At 45.1% G+C, this 21576-nt stretch overlaps 1 protein-coding gene and 1 non-coding gene across 4 annotated transcripts in view; both read right to left on the bottom strand.

Moving 5' to 3' along the window:
* SAMD4A (sterile alpha motif domain containing 4A) overlaps positions 1-21576 on the bottom strand; it is a 207686-nt gene that overhangs the window by 109988 nt on the left and 76122 nt on the right. The window lies entirely within an intron of this gene.
* On the bottom strand, positions 11976-12081 carry LOC132000429 (U6 spliceosomal RNA). The gene has a single exon (XR_009399303.1). It is a non-coding gene; the product is annotated as a U6 spliceosomal RNA (small nuclear RNA).

Raw genomic sequence — 21576 nt, 5'->3', positions numbered from 1 at the left:
GAGATTAAGAGTCACTTATGGTTTGTCTCCCTCCCAATCCCATCTTGTTTCATTGATTCTTCTACCCACTTAAGCCTCCATGTTGCATCACCACTTCCTCATATCAGGGAGATCATATGATAGTTGTCTTTCTCTGCTTGACTTATTTCGCTAAGCATGATACGCTCTAGTTCCATCCATGTTGTTGCAAATGGCAAGATTTCATTTCTTTTGATGGCTGCATAGTATTCCATTGTGTATATATACCACATCTTCTTGATCCATTCATCTGTTGATGGACATCTAGGTTCTTTCCATAGTTTGGCTATTGTGGACATTGCTGCTATAAACATTCGGGTGCATGTGTCCCTTTGGATCACTACATTTGTATCTTTAGGGTAAATACCCAATAGTGCAATTGCTGGGTCATAGGGCAGTTCTATTTTCAACATTTTGAGGAACCTCCATGCTGTTTTCCAGAGTGGCTGCACCAAAGGACTAGTGTCCAGAATCTATAAAGAACTTAGCAAACTCAACACCCAAAGAACAAATAATCCAATCAAGAAATGGGCAGAAGACATGAACAGACATTTCTGCAAAGAAGACATCCAGATGGCCAACAGACACATGAAAAAGTGCTCCATATCACTCGGCATCAGGGAAATACAAATCAAAACCACAATGAGATATCACCTCACACCAGTCAGAATGGCTAAAATCAACAAGTCAGGAAATGACAGATGCTGGTGAGGATGCGGAGAAAGGGGAACCCTCCTACACTGTTGGTGGGCCATCTTTTTAAAAAAATTACCTTATCTGGGGTGCCTGGGTGGCTCAGTGGGTTAAGCCTCTGCCTTTGGCTCAGGTCATGATCTCAGGGTCCTGGGATCGAGCCCTGCATCAGGCTCCCTGCTCAGCAGGGATCCTGCCTTGTCCTCTCTGCCTCTCTGCCTACTTGTGATCTCTGTCAAATAAATAAATAAAAATCTTTTTAAAAAATTACCTTATCTGAGCATTTTTGGGGAATGGCAAGGTGGAAATATTCAAAGTACAGTGAGCATCAGAGGCTAACACCTTCTCAGAACTTCTGATCTTATCTGACGTTTGAGACCTGGATCATGAAATGCTTTGAAAACAGCAGGATCACGACAAGTGGAGAAAAACTGAATATGGTATCGGCACTTGCAAAGCCACACTGTGAAGTTAGTTAACGAGAGTGATTCCGCGAAGCTGGTGCCCCTCTCTCCAACACGGGCATCTCATAGGCTCCCCCTGTCTAGGATTATATTCTGTTGCTCTACGTCTTTCCTAGGACTGAGCCACAGGCTTACTTTTTCTCTTTTTTAGATTTGGCCTCCAATGTTTAGGCACGAGTCAGCACACACAGAGGAGTGTAGATGAACCACGCTAATTAAGGGAGCCCTCCCATGGAAGGATTCTCTTTTAGCCCTCTATATTTAGTTAAGCACAATTTCAGCTCAAGACACTGAATTTTCTAAACCTTGCGAGCGAGGAGTCTCTGCCTTGAGATCTGCCTCCTACGAGGCTCCTCGCTTGTTCACTGGGGCTATGAGGTCCCCATAACCACAGAGCATTCAAACAAGCCAGTCAAGGTGACCTCATTGAAAGGACGGGGGACTAGCTTCACTTCTGTCAATGCAGCAAGCCTGTACAGTGTTGGGATCCAGACTGGTGAATATCCCGATCGGACAAAACCCACTAAATAAAACTTAATTTGACATGACATCCCTACTGAACTGCTCCCAGAAGCAATCATTTTCATTAAACCACAGGGTTCCTAAATTTTACATTTAGTAGCAGACTGAAGATTTTGAAGCTTCCCATTGCTGAAGCATGGATTCTCATGTTCTTACACTGTTGCTCTGTCAGAACTGATACGTGGTGAAGGAATAAGTTTCACATCTAGCTCTCAAGCAAAAATTTGAGAAAGATTCCGCAGCTTCCTGGCTGTGACACAAGTTGCTTTCCATGATAAGAGATTCTCTGCCTTCTTATAAAATCTCTCCTCATCCCGTTGATGGGAGCATCATTTGGGGCATGGCTACCTCAGTATTAAGGAATATACTGCACTGTCACGATGACAAAAGTCAATGGGTTTCCTCCTCATGTTTTTGACATTTAAAGACATCTGCAGAAAGGTAGACTCCATCTGTGTCCTCCTGCTGGTAGAGACTAAACACCTGTACGGAAGAAACCAAGCCAGGATTCCGTTCCGTGTCAGGATGGGCCTTTGGAGAACAGAATCAATTACCCTCTGCTTTCTCTTTTGTTTCTCAAAGTCTTGGGCAGGCTGAAGTGGTCACGTTTCACACAAGCTGCTGTTGCGTTCTGGCTTTTTTAGAGAACCTCATGCAGAAATGTATACCCAGAAGCAACCTAAAGGAGCAGCAAAGCTCCTGTCCTTTTCTCCCTAAAAATGGAATAAATTTACTTGGCAGCATCTTTGCTTCCACTGAATATATTTACTTCTTAAATGAGACAAATCTCTTGCCAGGCTTCTCACCCACTCTGCAGGGACATAGGCCTCCTTTGCATAACCTCTTCTTCCCAAGAAAAAGAATGAGAGTGCTATGCTTTCATCTTCTGGCATTTCTTGCTGGATGCAAGTAGGATACCAAAACGGATGTAGGTCCCAGGAAGGAGAAGTGAAAGAATCTTCTTCATTCGCTTCCCCCTTGAATCACGTGTGTCCCAGCATGGGGTTTTTACGACTCGTGGAGTAGGCTGTGTTCTCAGAGACTTGAGAAAGCAGAAAAGAGTGGCCTCCAAAGTTAAGGTCTGAACAAGAAGCCGGTCCAGATCCATGGGCTGAGTTTGATGTTTTTAAGACTAATGGCTGTGACTGTGTACACAGACAGAAGATGGTTATTTAAGGGTGAAATTTGATCTACCTTCAGCTCAGCCAAAAGGATGATCCAAGAGAAGTGTAATGCTAGGTCTTCTGAGACTCAGCGGCTGCAGGGTCCTGCAGAAGCAGCAGGACTGGAGGGCTGACACCTGCTGCTCCCTCCCTTGGATCCTAGGCCCAGGACCCCATGGCAGAGCTTCCCCTCAATGATACTGGGTGTCCCAAAGGCAGGTGGGGCTTCAGTAGACTTCCAGAATGTTCCTTCCAAGCAGACAGAGCAGGTCAATGAAACTGGTCCAAACCTCAAGTGCTAAAAGCAGCAGGAAGCCTGCTTTGCTGACACTGTCACAAAACCCATGGTCTAGAACAAGGAAGCCATTAGTTCTCTCCTGGTCCAGAGAGAGCTGGTTGCCTGTATTGTTTTCTAGTTTTGGAAACACCAAATAAGGACGACTTTTGGTTCAAGGTAGGAGACATGGCTCTTTTTATGACCTCACTCCTTCTTACATAATATACTAAACAGGCCCGTTAAGCCAAAGTTTAAAAGCTAAATTCTGCCTCTGCCCAAACATGTGTCATTCCCATTGAAGTTAGTGCGACTTGGCTGTCACAGCTGGGGGCAAACTTCACTCTTCAGCAAGAGTGTGATGGATAAGTAATAGTTTCCAAGACTATTGGAATCTAACGTTCTAATAAAGAAACACTAGAGGACTATGGAAAAAATGCCTTTAAAGACCAAATCAACAAATACTTCCCATCATTTAGGAATGTGCTTGTGGACCTTCCTGGGTTACAAGGAAACCCTTGAAAGAGGGCCCAGGCACCAGTCTGAAGAACATTCAAGATCTCTTTGGGAAAGCTTCTACTGCAGGAGAAATCCAGCCGGGACCGGAAGACCCCACTTCCAACAGTGGACGAGCTGGTGTCTCCCTCCCAGTCACTTGGTGGGGAGATACATAGTGAGTTCTAGAACAACAGATTACATTATAAATCGCACTTTCTCATTTCCCTGCTCCCAGGCTACACACAGACATTTTATGGTATTTGATCTTGATGTGGTACTTATATAGATTTATTGTATACTACGTTGTTCCACAACAAATTTTATTTTTTTAAAAGATTTTACTTATTTGAGAAAGAGAGAGAGAGAGAGAGAACAAGTTGGGGAGGGGCAGAGGGAAAGGGACAAGCAGATTCCTCGCTGAGCAGGGAGCCAGATGCGGTGCTCAATCCCAGGACCCTGATACCATGTCCTGAACCGTAGTTAAGACACTTAGCTGACTGAGCCACCCAGGTGCCCAATTCCGCAACGAATTTTAAAAGACTTCCATGGGGTCTTAGGAACTGTCCCACATCCCCGTAACACTTAAAAACAATGAATCTAACTTGAAAACAATATTACTTACTTATGATTATTTTAAAAATTGAAGATAGCCTTTACACAGCTAAAGTCAAAAGTAAACCAAACCTGAGGCATTCAAACCCTCCAATTTTCATTTAAAGACCAAAAGAAGAAGTCATCCTCTCGGCTGTGAACACTGTACAGCCCTTTCCCAGTTCCTACAGAATCCTGCTCTAGGTGCCTAGAAGAGGGCAACATCCACATCCTGACAAAGCATACATCTATAGGTCACTGAAACCAAAGTCTCCAAAAGTCAGCTTTCATCAACCCCACCCTACTCCCCGCCACCCTAGCACAGAAGGTAAAGATGACACACGCATCCCAAAGCTCAAAAGAAATAAAACGACACATGAAGACAAACAAAACAGCTGACTATACCCTAAAGAAAAAAAAATCTGTACCCTAAAAAGGAAGCAGTAGATGGGGGTAATGGTGTGACCTTTCCTGCCGCCCCGCCCCCCTCCTTCTGCCCCTCGCCTCCCTTCGCTCCCCGGTTTTGCTTCCTGCTCAGGCTCCGCTGCTTGTCTTCCCTGAGGTATCATTTCAGGCCTATGTGTTGAGCCCTGTTAATCCAAGTTTCAACTTCATGCCCACTGGCATCTGGTTCATTGCCATGTTCCCTGCCACGGAAATGTAGAGACCTACCCGGAGACACGTTCAGATTCTGGCTTCACACGCACGGACAATGGAACTCTAGAAGACTGATTTCATTGCACATTTTCAGTAAAGTCTAAGGCCCCTGGCCCACACTCCACAACATCCATAGTCTCAGCTCGAGCGGCATTCCCCCCCTCATCTTCTCCCACCCTGTACCTCAGAGCAGGCTCTGCCTTAGTTCCTGTTACTCCTCCATCTAGAAACATTTCTGCCCACCTTTGCTTGGAGGGTAAATTCAAACCTGTTCTAAGCATGTCACACATCTCACTGAATCCTTACACCAACCCTGAGAGGTCGATATTATTATTATACCCATTTTAAAGATGGGGAAGCAGAGGCACAGAGATGTGACCTAGCCTGCTCAAGTAGCCCAAAACAAGGAAGTAGTAAGGCCAAGGTTTGAACCTAATGGCCCAACCCCAAAATCTGTGTTCCTAAGGATCCTAACCAAGCTGCCTCTTTCATAAAACCTGCATGTCCCAACTCTAGCTAAAATTTTGTTCTTCTCCCAAACTCTATAGCCCATGAGTACTGTCTTTCCTATGGTCTTACCATTTTCTACCCAACTTCCTGGATGTTTATGGGCATTTCCTCCTTCCTGGTAGATGGTAAGCTTCATAAGGACAGAATCCATGCGGGATTGAATTTTGGCCCCTAGGGCTCACCTGTGAGCCCCGCCTTTGTGGGTGGGTCCCCCAGTTGGAGAGAAGCAGCTCGTCATTCTTTGTTTTCATCCCTATGTAGTCGCACTTTTATGTTTACTTTTACTGTATTTAGAGCAAGGACAGTGCTCTGGTAAGGATAGCAAGTTGTCTGGCGGGTTAAAGCTGTGTCCTACGTGCATGGGAAGAAGCAGGGGTCAAGTTCCCCTTGGTGCTTCCCACATACAAGAGCTGCTTGGAGAGGCCGTAGTAATGGCAGAGAGGACAACAGCAGAAATAACAAGGAAAACCACCAGCCGCCACAGCACACTAGTGCCGGGCACTTCCCATCCAGTGTCTGTGATCCTTTCAATAACCCTGTAAGCTAGGCCTTGTCATCTTGAGTCCACAGATAGGAACTGAGATTTGGAAAAGTGAATTCTTTTGCTCAGGGTTACAAGAAGTTAAAACCCAGTGCGGTAGCGTGAACCCAGATCTTCCTTCAGGGTCGGTCTGGGCTCTGTCCACTCGAGCAACAATGCCTACAGTCCCCTGGGGGCTAAGAACAGCAAGCTACCTGGTCCATTCATTCTTTACTTCCCGGACTCACTCTTTGGTTTTGTCTTTTGGTGAAAAATGACCCTCGCACACACCCAGTGCTTCCAAGAAACCAAATGAACAGTAACCTACGTTCATGTTGCTCAGAGAGTTCTTAATTACTAGGAACAGACAGGTCCGTGGTCATAAAAATGTACCAGGAGATATCCAAGAGGGTGGTGCTGATCCGGGAGGGCAGCAAGGGGTGGGGCCAGACAGATTTGCGTGGAGTCCAAGAGGCAGACAGAGAACTAAATGTTCTCCTTAGAAGAAAGATAAATCACTTTTCATCAACCTATAAAGTTGTCTTAGTTGGACCACAACAAACACTTGATGCGTTCACAACATCACCACAAAAACATTTTCGTGGTCTTGGCTGTAAATAATGGTTTTACACAGGAAGAGCAATGCTTTTCACCCTGCAGGGGCGGGGAGGGGTGGGGGGAGAAGGGAATCCCTCAAAATGCAGCACACACTTAAACATGATTCAGCTGTGATTCATCAAAGCTGGAGTAGTATTCTGTTCCCTCTAGGATTCTGGGTGCAAAGTGTTCTCTCAATGCTGGCAAAATTATCTTCCCATGCTCCTGAATGATAGGCCACTTCCGCTAACATGCTCTAAAGTTCACAATACGTTTAAGATAGATTCTTCTGTGTGTAAGTCTGAGTGGCGCTAGCGTGAGCAGAAATCCCAATAGCTACTGGGAGCCTAGTTAGAAATCAGCCACATTAACAGTCATGCTTCTAAAGATAAAAGCTCCCATTCAATATTCTTTATCAGCTTGCTTTAGCCAAACTTGACGCATTTGTTACTCATGTCTAGTTGTGGTGATTTTAAGTCTGTGACTGTTCCCTTGAAGGCAGCCTTCCGTGAAAAGCACAAGCTCTGGAAGGAGCATCTGGGGAGAGAGCAGCAACCGTTCCCCAGCTTAGGGACTCTGGGCTGGGGGCGCAGGAGCGGTTTAACAGTCCCTAGACCAAGCCTCCTATAACGACTGGGATACAAGGCTGCCAATCTGGGTGCCATGCCTTCAGGGAGTCTCACGGCAACCCATGATCCAGGCAGCAGGGACAAACCCCGTGGTCCGGCCATTACTCCTTCTCAATGGAAATTCAAAGAAGACAGAACATGGCAGCATCATCTAAATGTCCTCTGCTCTGTTGTCTTGGGCACCGATCTGAGGCTCATCCTTCTTTATGTATCTTTCCCTGTCTGTCCATCCTTTATGACTTGGCAGCAGAACACGGTGGAAGAAGAGCACAGGCTCAGTGGCCAGACCCCTTGGGTTCAAGTCCTGACACTCACTTATCAGCTCTGTGACCTCGAGCGAGTCACTTTAGTCTCTCTTGCCTTGGTCTTCTCACCTGTAAAATGAGGCTGAGAATAACAGGACCTATTTCGTAGGGATTTCTTTTTTTTTTTAAGTAGGTTCCACGCCCAGCATGGAGCCCAGAACAGGACTTGAACTCACAACCCTGAGATCAAGACCTGAGGTGATATGAAGAGTCTGACCTTTAACTGACTGAACCACGCAGGCGCCCCCTAGGGACTTAAAGGGAGTCAACTAGAAAGGGGATTAAGTTAAAACAAAAGGGCCATATAAGGGTTAGTTATTACTGTTTTTTCCCTTCTTATCTTCTTTCTTTTGCTTTCTTTCAATAAATACTTATTGATTAACCCCTAGATACAAGGTGCTACGCAGGATGCTAGGTAAACTTTGAATATAGACAGGGTAGAGTCCTTGTCCTCCAAGAAAGGACAGAAGGTAAAACGCTGTAGTAGAAAAAGATCACCAGTCTGGGACTGGTGGGAATGGGAATGGGCCTCTGGCCCCAGCACCATCACTAACCTCTCTGTAGCTTCCTCATCTGGAAGCCCAAGAACCTTCTAGGGATCATGACAACAGAAAGCAAGAGTACCCAGCCAGGCCCCACACACCATACCATCAGTACCACAGCTAGAGGGGAGAGAAAGGATCTCTAGCTGGGCCAGTCAGGGAAGGCTTCGGGGATCCGGATTTATGCGTGGCCCTGAAGGGCAGCTCAGAGGCTGGGAGATGGAATTGCCGAAAGGAAGGATAATGTGCAGAGGCACAAGAGTATTTGGGTTAACAACACATTTTGCTGGCAGCTGAGAACGGGTTTGGGGAAAGCAGAAGGGAAAAGAGACGTGCTTAGTTTTTGGAGGGCTGGTGTGCATACAACGCTGGGCAGGTTACGAGGCAGAAACCCTAGCAGGACGGCGGTACAGGGGACACGTCTGGTGGTGGCCTGCAGAATGGACCAGGTGGAGAGCGAACAGTTGGAAGACAGCTGCACAAGGCAGCCTTAAAGACTGAGAGGCTGGGGAGGGAACCTCCCCACCCCCACAGGACAGCTGCCTGGTCTGGGGGACTCCTGTCCCTTTCTTCTCCACAGTTCTCTCCAGTTAACGAGAGGATGATGGAAAAAGTGTTAAGCACGGTGCCTGCACACGATCAGAACTTAGTACCCATTCTTGAGAAAGCAAAATAATGCGCATGAGAATAGTTGTGAACAAGAATTCCTATTCACTTGGAAGTCAGTTATTGGTGAAACGCATAGCAGGTGAAAGCAAAAGGAGGGGACCCATGGAGACCTCGCCCAGGTCACCAGCCCTGTGAGCAGGGAGATATGACAGAGAGCTGGTAATCCAGGAGAATGTCAGGATGTGGAGAAATGGCGTGTACCTCTCCTTGACTCCAGTCCGAATGACGATGGGTTATTGGACGCTGGAACTGCTATGTAGACTAGAGAGAAATTAAATCCAATGTCCTCCCTGGACTTGGATCCCTGACCTACACTCGTGGTCCCTGAGGAAAAGAGGAGAGTTACACCCTCAGACTCTCAGCCTAAAACCACCAATGGTGCCAATCACAGACACCACTGCATCCCGTAAAAAGACAGTTTGTGTAATTGTTCCCATTTTTCAAAGGGAGGAAACTGGCCTGAGGTCACTTGGTGAGTTGGTAACAGCTGAACCCAGAGCCTGGGACTCTGTCATGGACCTGAAAGCCTGCTTCCTTCCCAGCTGTCTCTCAGGGCTGTTCTTTGCCCCAATCAGCCTTCACAAACAGATCTAAAAACCACAGTGCAAAATACAGGAGCATGAAATTGGAAATAAAATAGGTGCTTCTACATCTATTTAAATCTCATTTATTTTTAGTAACTACTGAGGTTAGGCTTTGCATGAAAGGTGAGAAGTTGGTTTAAATCTTGATTCATGTCTTGGTCGACTAGTAAAATACTGTCATTCTGCTCAAGTGAAGAAAAGGCCCATGGAAAATGCCCCACTTATTTAGCTTTTAAAACTAACTGTACATCTCCTGGGCATTTTCTTCTGTGGTCTTAAACCCCTGTGATCTGCCAGATTTTGTTCACCGGTATGTTTCCTTCCTCCAACACGTGCGGATACATAGGTGTCTGTAGGTCTATGGCAACCAAAGGTTTAACGCTCACCTTGTCAGTCACCCATAAGTTCCCATCCTAAATGGGGATCATTTGTCCTCTTATTAAGCGTCTTTGACAATGTTTATAAACTGAAGGCATCTGGCTCAGAACGGGGGCTAATACAATTGCAATAAAAAATAACAGTAATACAAATTGTTTAGCAGGAAAGTCTTCAATATGAGCAAAAACAATTATGTCAATAAGCCTACCCTAATGTGGGAGTAAATGAGAATATCAGGCCGTAGATCAAGAAGCTCACACAGGCATTGTTTTAATTAAATCAAACAAGGCGTTGCTGTTCCTAGTACTTCCCATGGGTGCCTCCTTCCTTTGATCTTGGGGGTCTCCTCTCTACCTCCATGGCCTGAAACAATGCTTCTGGGGTTTTCCCACAATCATCAGCTTCTCCTTATATCTTGTTCCATAGCAGGAGTGACCCCGTCTGTCTTGCTTAGTGATGGGCAGTGAGTCTCTCATTAAACTTAATCTAAGAACCCAAAGGTCTCTGCTTTTACCTGAACAACAGCGGAAGAAACTTGTGTCTTAAACTTACTCCCTGAGCTTTCGAATTCATACCCTGCCCAGTTTTGTCCCATTACCAGGAAAGAAAATCTCCCATTGCTCGAAGGAAGGACAAGATTTCAGGTTGAGGTGGCCCCTCTCTTCTAAAAGCCTGAAAAATAGCAGGTGACTGCTTCTTTCAATCTGTTCAGATTGTAGTCAGAACATTTTGGTTATTCTGGAACCAGAAAATCCTCAGAAATCAGAATTCATTACGGAGGGTCAGAGAGATGGAGATGGATAATGGTCAACCAGGAATTAATGAGGATTGAGAAAATCCAACCAATTTCACCTGGAGATCTCTGTGGCCATCCATCTTTTTCACCATCTGCTCCAAATTTGGACCTATGCCCTGAGAGGCAAAAGACAAACGCATCCATCTTAGAAGTCCGCCCAGGTGAAATGCCATTAAATTGCATTATTGTCCAGAACTGCAGAGAGAAACATTTCTTTCCTAGTTAATCTGGCAGCCATCAGTTGTTCCCCATTAAATTGAGAGAAACATCTGGTTTATGTGCTAGAATAAAATACCTCACCATCTATCAAAATTAAACCCTGAAGAGCTATTACTGAAATGAAGGATGGTGTCTTATTTGTTGGAGGTGGGTATGCATGCTTTCCCACGACGTCTGTGTTCTGGCATCCTTATCTTTGGGATCTGCATTCCCCGGATGAACAGGAACCCAATAATCCTACCTGTTTGATGACTTTAAGCATTTCAGGTTAGCATAAATTAAAGCACGTTCATATGACTGTTGTTGTGAAAGACACCAGCCACAGAGACAGAGGATGGTCTTTCCAAAATGTTTGTAGACAGGGAGGATAGAAAACTGACCTAAAACACATTGGATGTGGGGATACCTACAAAAGAATTCTTTCCTTATATCCCAATCTCACTTCATGGGAAGTAGGTGTATTCCTGAACTATCCAATGGAAGTCACATATTAATAAATCAAATTGCATCATCTCATTATTTACAGGAATTCCCTCTCTCCTTCTGTGTGTGTTGGAGGGGGTGTAAACAAAGATAAACAAACAAATATTTCAAATGTTTTTTAAGCCAAAGACTACCTTTCTTGAAACAAGTATTTGAAGGGACACCTGGGTGGCTCAGTAGGTTAAGCGTCTGCCTTCAGCTCAGGTCATGATTCAGGGAGTCCCAGGATTGAGCCCCCATGGGGATCAAGCCCCGCATTGGGCTCCCTGCTCAGTAGAGAGTCTGCTTCTCCCTCAAATAAATAAGTAAAATCTTAAAAAAGAAAGAAAGAAGCACACTTTGAAATATACTGTTGTTCAACTCCAAATACTCTCTCCCTTATTGATTTCAGAGTCCTCTGAACTAAACTACATTGGTTAGGGAGAGCGGAGAGAGAGGCAGAGAGGAAAAGAGAAGAGGTGGGGGGGGGGGAGTAGGAGAAAGAAAGTGAGTGAAGTCAGCAAACTTTCATAGACAGTTCTCCCACAGCGTCCCCCAGCTACATGGGTCCTTGATGAGCACTATCGGGAAGACTTGTGTCTGTCTGCTCTCTCCCCAGCCTGGCTCAGTTCTCTTGTAACCTGCGTAGTATAAGCATCTTGACGGGCTCAGTGGACATGTGTATTTTACACAACAGACCACAGCTGCAAAAGAGACATTCCCGTACATGACTGGGTTGACACTCGATCTAAAAAAACCAGTTAAAGCATGGAATCATAAAAGTGATACTCTCATTATATTATCTATCTCTATGATATCTCATTATATTATCTATCAATCTATCTATCTATCTATGTATCTATCTACCTAGATATACTCATTGATACTTATTATATAGATTCACAGAATTTACGTGTCATCCTTGCTCAGGGACTATGCTTAATCTCTGTATCATTCCAGGTTTAGTAGATGTGCTGCCAAAACCAGCACCACATTCACAGACATTTAAACATATGAGTGTACACTATCATTCGCAAATTTGGTACAGGAGTAATGCCTTGTCTTTGAAAATGGGTCCACTCTCTGAAAGTCCCAGTTTCCTGTATAAACCAGAAATCTGCTATGATTTTCAGGTTCTAGCTTCCTTCTTTCTTTCTTCCTTTCTTTTTCTTTTAAAGATTTTATGTATTTATTTGACAGACAGAGATCACAAGTAGGCAGAGGGAGAGGAAGAAGCAGGCTCCCTGCTGAGCAGAAAGCCTGATGTGGGCTCCATCCCAGGACCCTGGGATCATGACCTGAGCTGAAGGCAGAGGCTTTTAACCCACTGAGCCACCCAGGCGCCCCAGCTTTAAAGAAGATAAAAAAAATTCCAAAGAAAGCTGAGAAGCAATGCGACTACAGACTCTGCCTAGATTTTTATGATGTTCCCCACCATCTTTTAAGACTATCTTGTTTCTATTTAATTTGCCCATCATTTTTGTTCAGCCTTGACAAGTCTTTCCAAGACAATGGTGTAGCTTCACAGAAATACCTCTCCTTGTCACACTCACGCAACATTTGTTTACATAACATTTAGTTACATGTCTTAAATGGAGAAAGTACAACTGGTGTAAACAGGTTTGGAAACAAACACGTCTCAGTTGTCTACCGATAGCCGAGATCAGGGAAGTGGGAGGGGCCACGAGAGAGCAGCTGCCTCAACCACCGGGCACACAGGCGCCAGGCACACAGGCATCGGGCCTGTGTGCTGGGGGACCAGGGCACAGCCTGATTGGGAGTGGACCCAGTGAGCTTCTCTGAATCTCAGCTGAGACTCAACCAAAGAAACAGCTAGTGAGCTATTCTCATGCCAGAGAGGAAAAAAAACTGACCAGGTTGGCCCTAGGGAGAAACTATAGGCCATTCTCTAACCTGATGCCTTTCTATGGCTTTGAAGGGTTTTCTGTCTGCTCAATTTTTATCTTACATAGTATTGGATAAACTTCCTTATAGGATGCAGTAACACTGCTGTAAACAGAACAGAAATAAAAAGTAGTCATGCTTCTGGCCAGAGAAAAACTAAAAAGGCAGAATATACACTGTGTAAGTATATATAAGTATGTGTTGTATTAAGTATACATACTTTAAAACATATATATAAAACTATACATATTTTATATTTATATTCAACTATAATGGTACATATTATGTAAAAATATATATTGTAAATATTTATATTATATTTATATGTAAAGTGTTATTACATATTTATATTCTATATAAAGTACATATTTTTACATATTATTTTTATACATGTTTTAAGATGTATATATATATATTTCTGTATGTTATGTATTCTTATATGCCACTTTTTAATTATACGTCTTCTGCCTTTTAGTTACATATATGTGTGTATGTATGTCTATAAGAGTACCTATGCAGGTCTATGGCGTGTGTGTGTGTGTGTGTGTGTGTGTGTGTGTGTGTGTATGCACTTATATGATGGTGCCTCATGAGGTGTGGAGGTTCACACTCTGTCTTAAGATAATTTGACTAAAAGCTTTAATTCCTAAAATTCCAGGTGGATTGAGACATCGACCTAGTCGCCTTGGTTCATTCATTGGGACCGAAGTCCATCATTTTACTCATCCCAGCTGCTCTCCAGGGTTTGGATAAACTTATTGTAGATGAAAAGTATCTGCAGCTGAATCCAGACTCAGTGTCAAGGGTGCCCACCCCTGATCAGTCACCCACACCAATGTCACTGCTTTGCCACCTTGCAACACTTGCAAGCTGTGAGGGATGGTAGATTGAAAGGGCCTTTATTTAGCACCTGCATTTTGCTTATTTATGATTTATGATTTCCATCCTGCCTACTTCTGCGGATTGGAGGCAGTTTAGCTCTTCAGTTAAGCCCATTCTTAATCAGTTCAGTCCCTTCTCCTTCATCCTGCTGCGTCCGACTTCAATGGAGTAGTCTTCCCAGTGTGATCAATTAACTCGGACCCCTGCGGTCTGGGCCTTCCACTGAGCAACAAAAGCAGTGCCTTTGCAGAGTCTGTGACCTTTGGATTACTGCCCCAGCGATACAGGAAATTCTGGCAGCCCTTCCCAGGGCATCCCTTTTGGTGTCAGGACTTCTCAGGGGTGGCATGGGGTGTGGAGACCCACAAGGCTGTCATCAGTTCCACACCCTGTGCGGAGGGAGCTGAAGAGTGGCTTCGAGGACCTTCCCTGGTGAGGACTTAGGCTGTCAATAGCGTTCCATCTAGCAGGGGTCTCCGTCAATACGTTCAATAATCATACACCCCTTTGTGAGAAATATGAGAATGAGCAAAGCCTCAGTCTCAGCTTCTATGGATGCCCACCCCTCCAGGTTCACCAGTCAAGACTCTAACCAATGGAGCAAAGCATCCACAGATGTTACTTCAATTTGCCATGATCTTCCTGGGCTGAACAGATCACCTAACTTTACTATGCTTGGTTTTTCCATCTAGACCTCCAGTGATGGAAACACTGGTCACCGGCATGCTTCCAGAACCCCAGGGCAACAACTACCATGTGTGGGTCCAGCAAAAGCCCCTGAAGGCTGCTGAGCCTGACAGCTGCTCCTATCTGACCCCCTGTTCAGGCACCCAACCCCTTGCTCCTGGCTTTTTGTTGCCAAAATGGTAGCCGCTGTTGGAGTCTTTGGGAGTGACCCGTGGCCATGGAAGACCATGCAGCTAGCTCGCATGCATAAGGAACGAATCCATGACCCACACTAACAGATTCATGAAGGACTGAGGTTAACGAAAAGACAGATGATCCACATGCTGGTCTTGACTGGAATGGAAGCAAATCACAGAAGAGGAACCTCTGGGCTAGATTCCCCAAGGGTCTACCTCAGTGGTCCATTCTTACCTGCTACTCAGCGGTCTGTCCCAACCACCTGGCGAACCAGTTACAGACTTAGAACATGCTAGACATGCCAAGGGCAGGGCTTTGAACTCTTCACGAATAAAATGACAACAAAACAATCTATAGCTTCTATTTTATGTGTCTGAAGATAGGTATGTAAAATTTTTATTCTATATTATATTAATCTCAGAAGTCAAGGCAAGTAAATGCAGATCCATGTTCTGGGTATAAAAATGCATATAGATCAAAAGAGAATCCCACTTCTCTCTCCATGAAGCACTTCCAAATGCTACCCTTGTGTGGTCTCATTATGGAAACCTCACTTGACAGTCGCGATGACTAGCATGTTTTCCGTCACTGGCAGACCAAGGTGGTGCCTCCCGTTGTTGAGCTGCTGTCCCCCTGGACTGTGCTGCTTCAGTCCTGGGGACTTATGGGCCCCCAGGTTCCTGCTCTCACAAACTCTCTAGGAACACTGCTCGGCCACAGAAGGAACTTTCTCCTGTTCTTTGCAAACAGAAGACACCTGTGGCAAAACTTATGCCGGGGCAAATGTCCCGAGAGAGCAGTAGATGACAGTGTGACAGCTGCCTGGGCTTATGTCCCCAGCCTATCACTTTCCAGAACAAGTTATCTAGTTTCTCAGAGGGCTCTTGGTTCCGTCTGAATTAGGAAGAAAATAAAAATAATACCTACATCCCATATTCCTATAGGGATAAAAGGAAGGAAGGTGATTTGAGAACAGCGTGGCACCATCCAAAGAAGAGTTTAGATACATGGTAGCCTAGAAAATTAGACTGGCCAAGACCCTGGGACCAAGGGAGGGAGACTGACAAGAGGCTCTAGAGTGGGCCTGGCTCATTTCTCTACTTCTCCTTCCCAGCTCCAAGCACACACCCTGCCCCCTCCCCGGTGGTGACAGCAGGCCACCTAAGCTCCGTCCCAGTGTGTTGTTATACAGGGAGCTGAGGTTGTCTTAAGCATAGTCCCAGGAAGTGACGCAGCAGTAGATAGTTTCTAAAGGACATCTTCAGAGCCCAGAGATAGCCAGAACTCTGACAGTTGGGCTCCATGATTGTTTTCAGGTGCTATGTTCTACCTCATGACCTCTATCTCCCATTCATCTTTCTTTCCCTAAAGCACCAAGTAGGGCATCCCCAGGAATGAGAATGAGAACAGGGATAGGGATCCATCAGTTGATTATTCATGGTCCAGATAAAGGAAGGGCCATAAAAGAACCAAATGCCACCACCAAAAAAAAATCCCCCCCACAAAAAGTTTTGCTAACAGCCCTGAAAAGAATGGATACCACCCAGGAAGATGGCAGGCCTCTCAGGCCCTGTGAGACTGAGTTCCTGATCATGACATATCTCAAATCGTCAAAGGTCTGTGGAGATACTGATCCTCTCACACCTCGAGCAGCTGGGCACAGCCTGAGGCAGCTGGGTGACACCAGCGTGCTGAACAAATGTTAGCATTCTCCATGTTCCTGATCATCTAAGGGCCCCAAAACAGCCACAGCAATGCGGAACTGCAATCCCAAATATCTCCTCTTCATAATACAAAGAGCCAGAGCTAGATAGGTACTTGGCTGCCCCATTTCATCTATTTCCTGGCTTGATTCTCCTCTATGACATTAGGCCCTCTCAAGCAGCCTGTGAACAAGGCAGCCACAATTTAAAGGTGCATAAATGGGGCCTTCGAGAAGCCCAGTGACTTACCCAGTGACACTGGGTGCCTCTGAGCACCAGCCTGGCTCCAATTCTCTCATTCTCTACCTCCTGCACAGCATGTAAACCATAGCCAGCCAGAGGTGGGCCTAATTCCTCAGTCTGACTTCTCTTCTAATGAAAGTCATCTTAGAAGATGTGAGAATGGAAACCAAGAGTTAAAAGTAAGGACACTGCAATGGGAAGAGGGTAGAGCGGCTTGGGGGGAAGGCTGGCAAGATGGAATGAACTTCACCTGGAGGCCAAGTGGATACCACAGTGGAAATCTCATAAACGGCAGGGAGAAGTCCGGCCCCAGGCGATGATGGGAGAGACTCTTGGGGGAAGTGGTGGTGTGGGGTGGCAGTCGGGATTTCACTGTCATAGGGCCAGATGGCTACCCACCCAGAGCAGGAAGTCACACAAGCTTTCAGGAGTGTCAGGATGGAGGCCATCGAGAGATGGAATTTGGCAGTCATTTGCCCAAAGAAGGAGGCCGAAACTCTGGCTCGCCGAGGCCTTGTAGGAGAATACGGCCCAGATCCAGCATGTGAAGGGGTCCCTGAGTTTCCATGAGGAGGTCTGGAAGATCTGTGGCCCCAGGTTAACATTTATAATTCACTGGAGAGCTAAATAATGACATCTTCCCTTTAAGCTCCTCGTACATTTACATCGTGTGAGTCAGTTAAAGAGTACTCTTGACCTCAAGGTCCCAGAACCTAAAGTTGAACTGCGTTGTTAAAGGAATCTTCATTCTGCAGAGCCCCAGGGTCCTGGGATGAGGGGGGTAAAGGGGATCTCCTCACCGTGCAATCTTCAGACTAGCCAGATCTACAGAATTGCAAAGTAGAACCCGAAGTGGACATTCTCACCTCCAAGAAATGGGTGGAAAGAAGCCTGGTTCTCCACTGGCTAATTTCAACCGTCCTCACATGGAGTTTCTTAATATTGTCACTTACTCTGTAAGGCTGACTGTCTTCCCGGGGCAGCTGGCCCGTAAGGACAAGCAGGGGGCCATCTGATGTGACTATCCCACCGCAGAGGATGGACAGTGCCTATGCCTTAGCAGAGAACTTGGCACGATTTTGACAGCAAGGCTGCTGTCAAAATCCAGGCAAAAAAACCCTTGACTACAAAGCTAGAAATCATGCTTCCAGTTGACCTTCCTCTTCCCCTTCAAAAACCTGGCATCTCTCTGAGCCCTCAGCCGGCAGTGAGCAAGCAAGACCCCAATCACACAGTTCATTCTGGCTGCCTTGGAAAGCGAGAAAGGAGTCGGGGAGGAGAGTTGCACCTACAGGGTTAGGAATGCAGCAGAGCAGAGAGGAAAATCTTCCTACAAGAACATCATGATCATGTGACTTACCGAAGGCAAGTTTTAGCTAATTATCAGTTTCAGTTTCTCATTACACTGCAGATAGGTGGTGGGCGGACTAATTTGTTTTAGTGGCCAAGGTACCCAGAATATTTTATAATAAAGTATTTTAATGGCCGATAAGCATCACTGTAAGTGTGGTGAGGAAATTGAAAAGTGCCCAGACTATAGGTATTAGACACACGTGTAAGAGTAGATAGAACGCTTACATTCTTATAAAAGGCACCCTAAATTCTCATCAATCTGGCATTGACTTCCACTGGAAAACAGATGTTAGGTTTCTTCAGGGAAAGGAGAAATGGCCAAAACAATAAAAAATAAAAAATCACATTATCTGTCACCTTGCCTTGTGGGCTTGAAATAGGAGAAAGTGCATAAAAAGCTAGTCCCAGAATCAGCTTTACTCTAATCCTGGCTACTTATTTTAGAGGATATCTGTGCAAATATCTCAGCATCTTGTAGTGTCTCAGCAGACAGGTTCATGTTTGACTTACCACGAGTTAGGGGGCATCTCCTAATACCACCAACTAAGGCAAGTCCAAGCTCAAAGGGGAAAAGCTGGGAAGGGGTGACCTAGGGAAGTCCCACTGGGATGGATCCACCTCACCAAGAACAGAAGCTTCTCCGAAGGAGCACCTTGGGGAGAAAAGCCTTGACAGCTTCAAAGAGCCTCTCCATGTCAACAGAGACTAGCCAACCAAAAACGCGATCAGTAAAGAACAGTCTCAACAGAGTGACAGGATATGAAAATCTACTGAAACGATGAAGGGTGAAAACAGAAACCATAGATTTTTGGAGAGGTGAACTCTATAGGAAGGGAATCTGACTTTTTAGAATCTATAACCCTGCCCATTTGATTTTTATCCATTTTCCATGTCCACCACAAAACTAACTTCCTCAATAATATAAATAATAAATAATTGTTGATCATTCAGATTATGCACCACTCTAAGCACTTTACCTATTTCAACTCCTTTCCTTATCAAAACAAATGGCAAATTGTATTATAATTATCTCCATTTTACAGAAGACAACATTAAAGCACAAAGAGATCAGGGGTGCTTGGGTGACTCGGACTGTTAGATGGCCAGCTCTTGATTTTGGCTCAGGTCATGGTCTTGGGGTTCTAGGATGGAGCCCACGTTGGGCTCTGTGCTCAATAGCAAATCTGCTCGAGGATTCTTTCTCTTTCTCCCTCTGCTCCTACTCCCATCCTGGGGGGCTCACATGCGTGCGGGCTCTCTCTTTCTCTCAAATAAATAAATAAATAAATAAATCTTAAAAAGAAAAGGCAGAAGGAGGTCAAATAAATTGCCTAATATCACACACCCAGTAGGAGGCAATGCCTAGATTCACACCCGGCCACTCTGGCTTCAGAGTCCTCTTAACCATTATACTTCAGTGTCTTTCAATGAAGAGGAACATCCAAAGGAAAGGGGGAAAACTGTACGAGTGAAATAAAATGGGCTCTACCTTAAGCTTGCTGGAACACATTCAGTGAGTACATTCCTACTGCTTGGATTCTGTGTTTTCCAAGGAAAGTGAACACAGTGATTGCCTCACCAGCATCCATCCCAGCTGAACCCCACTGTGGGAAGGACATGGGATTTGGGCAGACCAATCGATTGATTGGTCTGAAAAAGCCTATCTTCTGTTTGCAGACAATGAACTATATTTTTATGTATGGGTTAGCCGCCTGAGAATTTGGGAAAGGCAAGTCTTTCCTGACTGTCCATGAGACTACTGATGAAATCATCCTCAAGATCTGGGTAGCTGAAGATCAGACCCTACTTTACAAGGAAAACAAGCTCCACAGAACAGTGTCCCTTGAAGACCAAACTGAAATAGTCATCATGAAATAGCGCCCTTCACTTTTCTAGGAGAGAATAAAAACAAGCATCATTTACTCAACGCACACCATATATGTGCCAGACACTGATGCGTCAGTGCTGTCCTTCATGCATCCTTTGGTCCTCTCCCTGGAGAGATAGGCTGGGGCTTCCCAGCCCCAGAGTGAGGGCTGTGGTTCCAATGCATCACAGACCAACACAGCTTCTGGGACAAACTTCATGCTGGCCTATGGCTAAGTAAGAGAAACACAATACAATACAATAGGGTTTTTTCCAGAAGCTGTATGTGTGTGGTATAGAGGACTGTCCTTTATTATTTTTTTCTTTTTTAAAGATTTTTTTTTTTTTTTATCTGAGAAAGAGAGAGAGTGTGTGAGCACAGATGGGCAGGGGGAGAGGGGCAGAAGGAGAAGCAGACTCCCTGCTGAGCAGGGAGCCTGATATGGGGCTTGATCCTTGGACCTGGAGATCATGACCCGAGCCAAAGGCAGATGCTTAACCCACTGAGCCACACAAGTGCCTGAGGACTGTCTTTTATTCTGAGATTATATTCTTCCTACTTCTGGTGTTAAAATATCTTTTCTTTTATGAAAGGATTGTAACATTATATGACAATTTTGCTCTTACTGTTTTTAACATCCTAACTTCTCCAGATAAAAGCTAACAATCTTATGTTAAGCCTCTCGGTTAAAAAAAAAAAAAAAATGTTAGATCATAAAATTCCAAAGTGTGGGGTCACTGGCCCAGGAAGCTGATAGCCTGGATTTTGTCCGACCTCAACCACAGGGGGAATTCAGGAAACAAAGAGAAAATCCCAGGTTCAGAAAAGTACCTGCACTGCCAATGTCTTCCTTGCTAAGCTCCTATCTGACCTCTAGTTACTCCCTGGGTCCCCAGTGGCTGCTACCAGTAGGAATTCCCTATCCTTCCTGGCCAAGCTGACATGCTGGGCAGAGTTCAGGACACAGCTTTAAATGTGGTTTCCTGATTAACAGAGAGACTCCAGTGAGGCAGGAAGGAGTTCAAGCTCGAATATTATATGTCGTAGTCATCTACCGGCTCTTAGGAATGAATACATCCACAGAAATGGCCTGGAGCAAAATACCATTCCTGAGAAAATCCCTAACAACCCAGGGAGGGACTCCTGTGACTGTACTCCATCTTTTGTGTCTTCTTTTCACAAGAAAATGGCACATGAAAGACTCCATTCCCTGAAAACACATTTACACAGAAAAATATTTAAGAGGGCTGACGGTGACTAAGAGAAATGAGTGCTAAAAAGAACTAGGCATCACATCTATATGACTTTCTGGCTAAAAGGGATAAGTGGAGAACCCCAAAACAGAAGATGGGGTCATTGACTTGGCTCTACCATTAAATTGCCCTTGAATCTTAGGAGAAATCACTCTCTGCCCTTCTCCTTCCTCACTTGCCAAAGAAGATGTCTGGTCACTCTTGAACCTCACATTCTCTGGTTCTATTCGCTGTCTGGAGCAAAGAGTGAAGTACCCTCATGAATCAAGAAGGACACCAAGAAATAACATGGAAAGGAAACATGGTGCGTTTCCAGGGGCATCTCCGGGGAGGGGTCTCCCCAGAGTGAACTTCCAGCCAGAGCAAACATAGTGGCCCTACATTGCTGAGAGCAGGAAAGAGAAAATAAGGAAAA

The sequence above is a fragment of the Mustela nigripes genome, chromosome 13, assembly GCF_022355385.1.
Source record: "Mustela nigripes isolate SB6536 chromosome 13, MUSNIG.SB6536, whole genome shotgun sequence".
Classification (NCBI taxonomy): domain Eukaryota; kingdom Metazoa; phylum Chordata; class Mammalia; order Carnivora; family Mustelidae; genus Mustela; species Mustela nigripes.
Note: the sequence above shows the minus strand (reverse complement) of the source record. Positions and strands in the feature narration are given on the sequence as shown.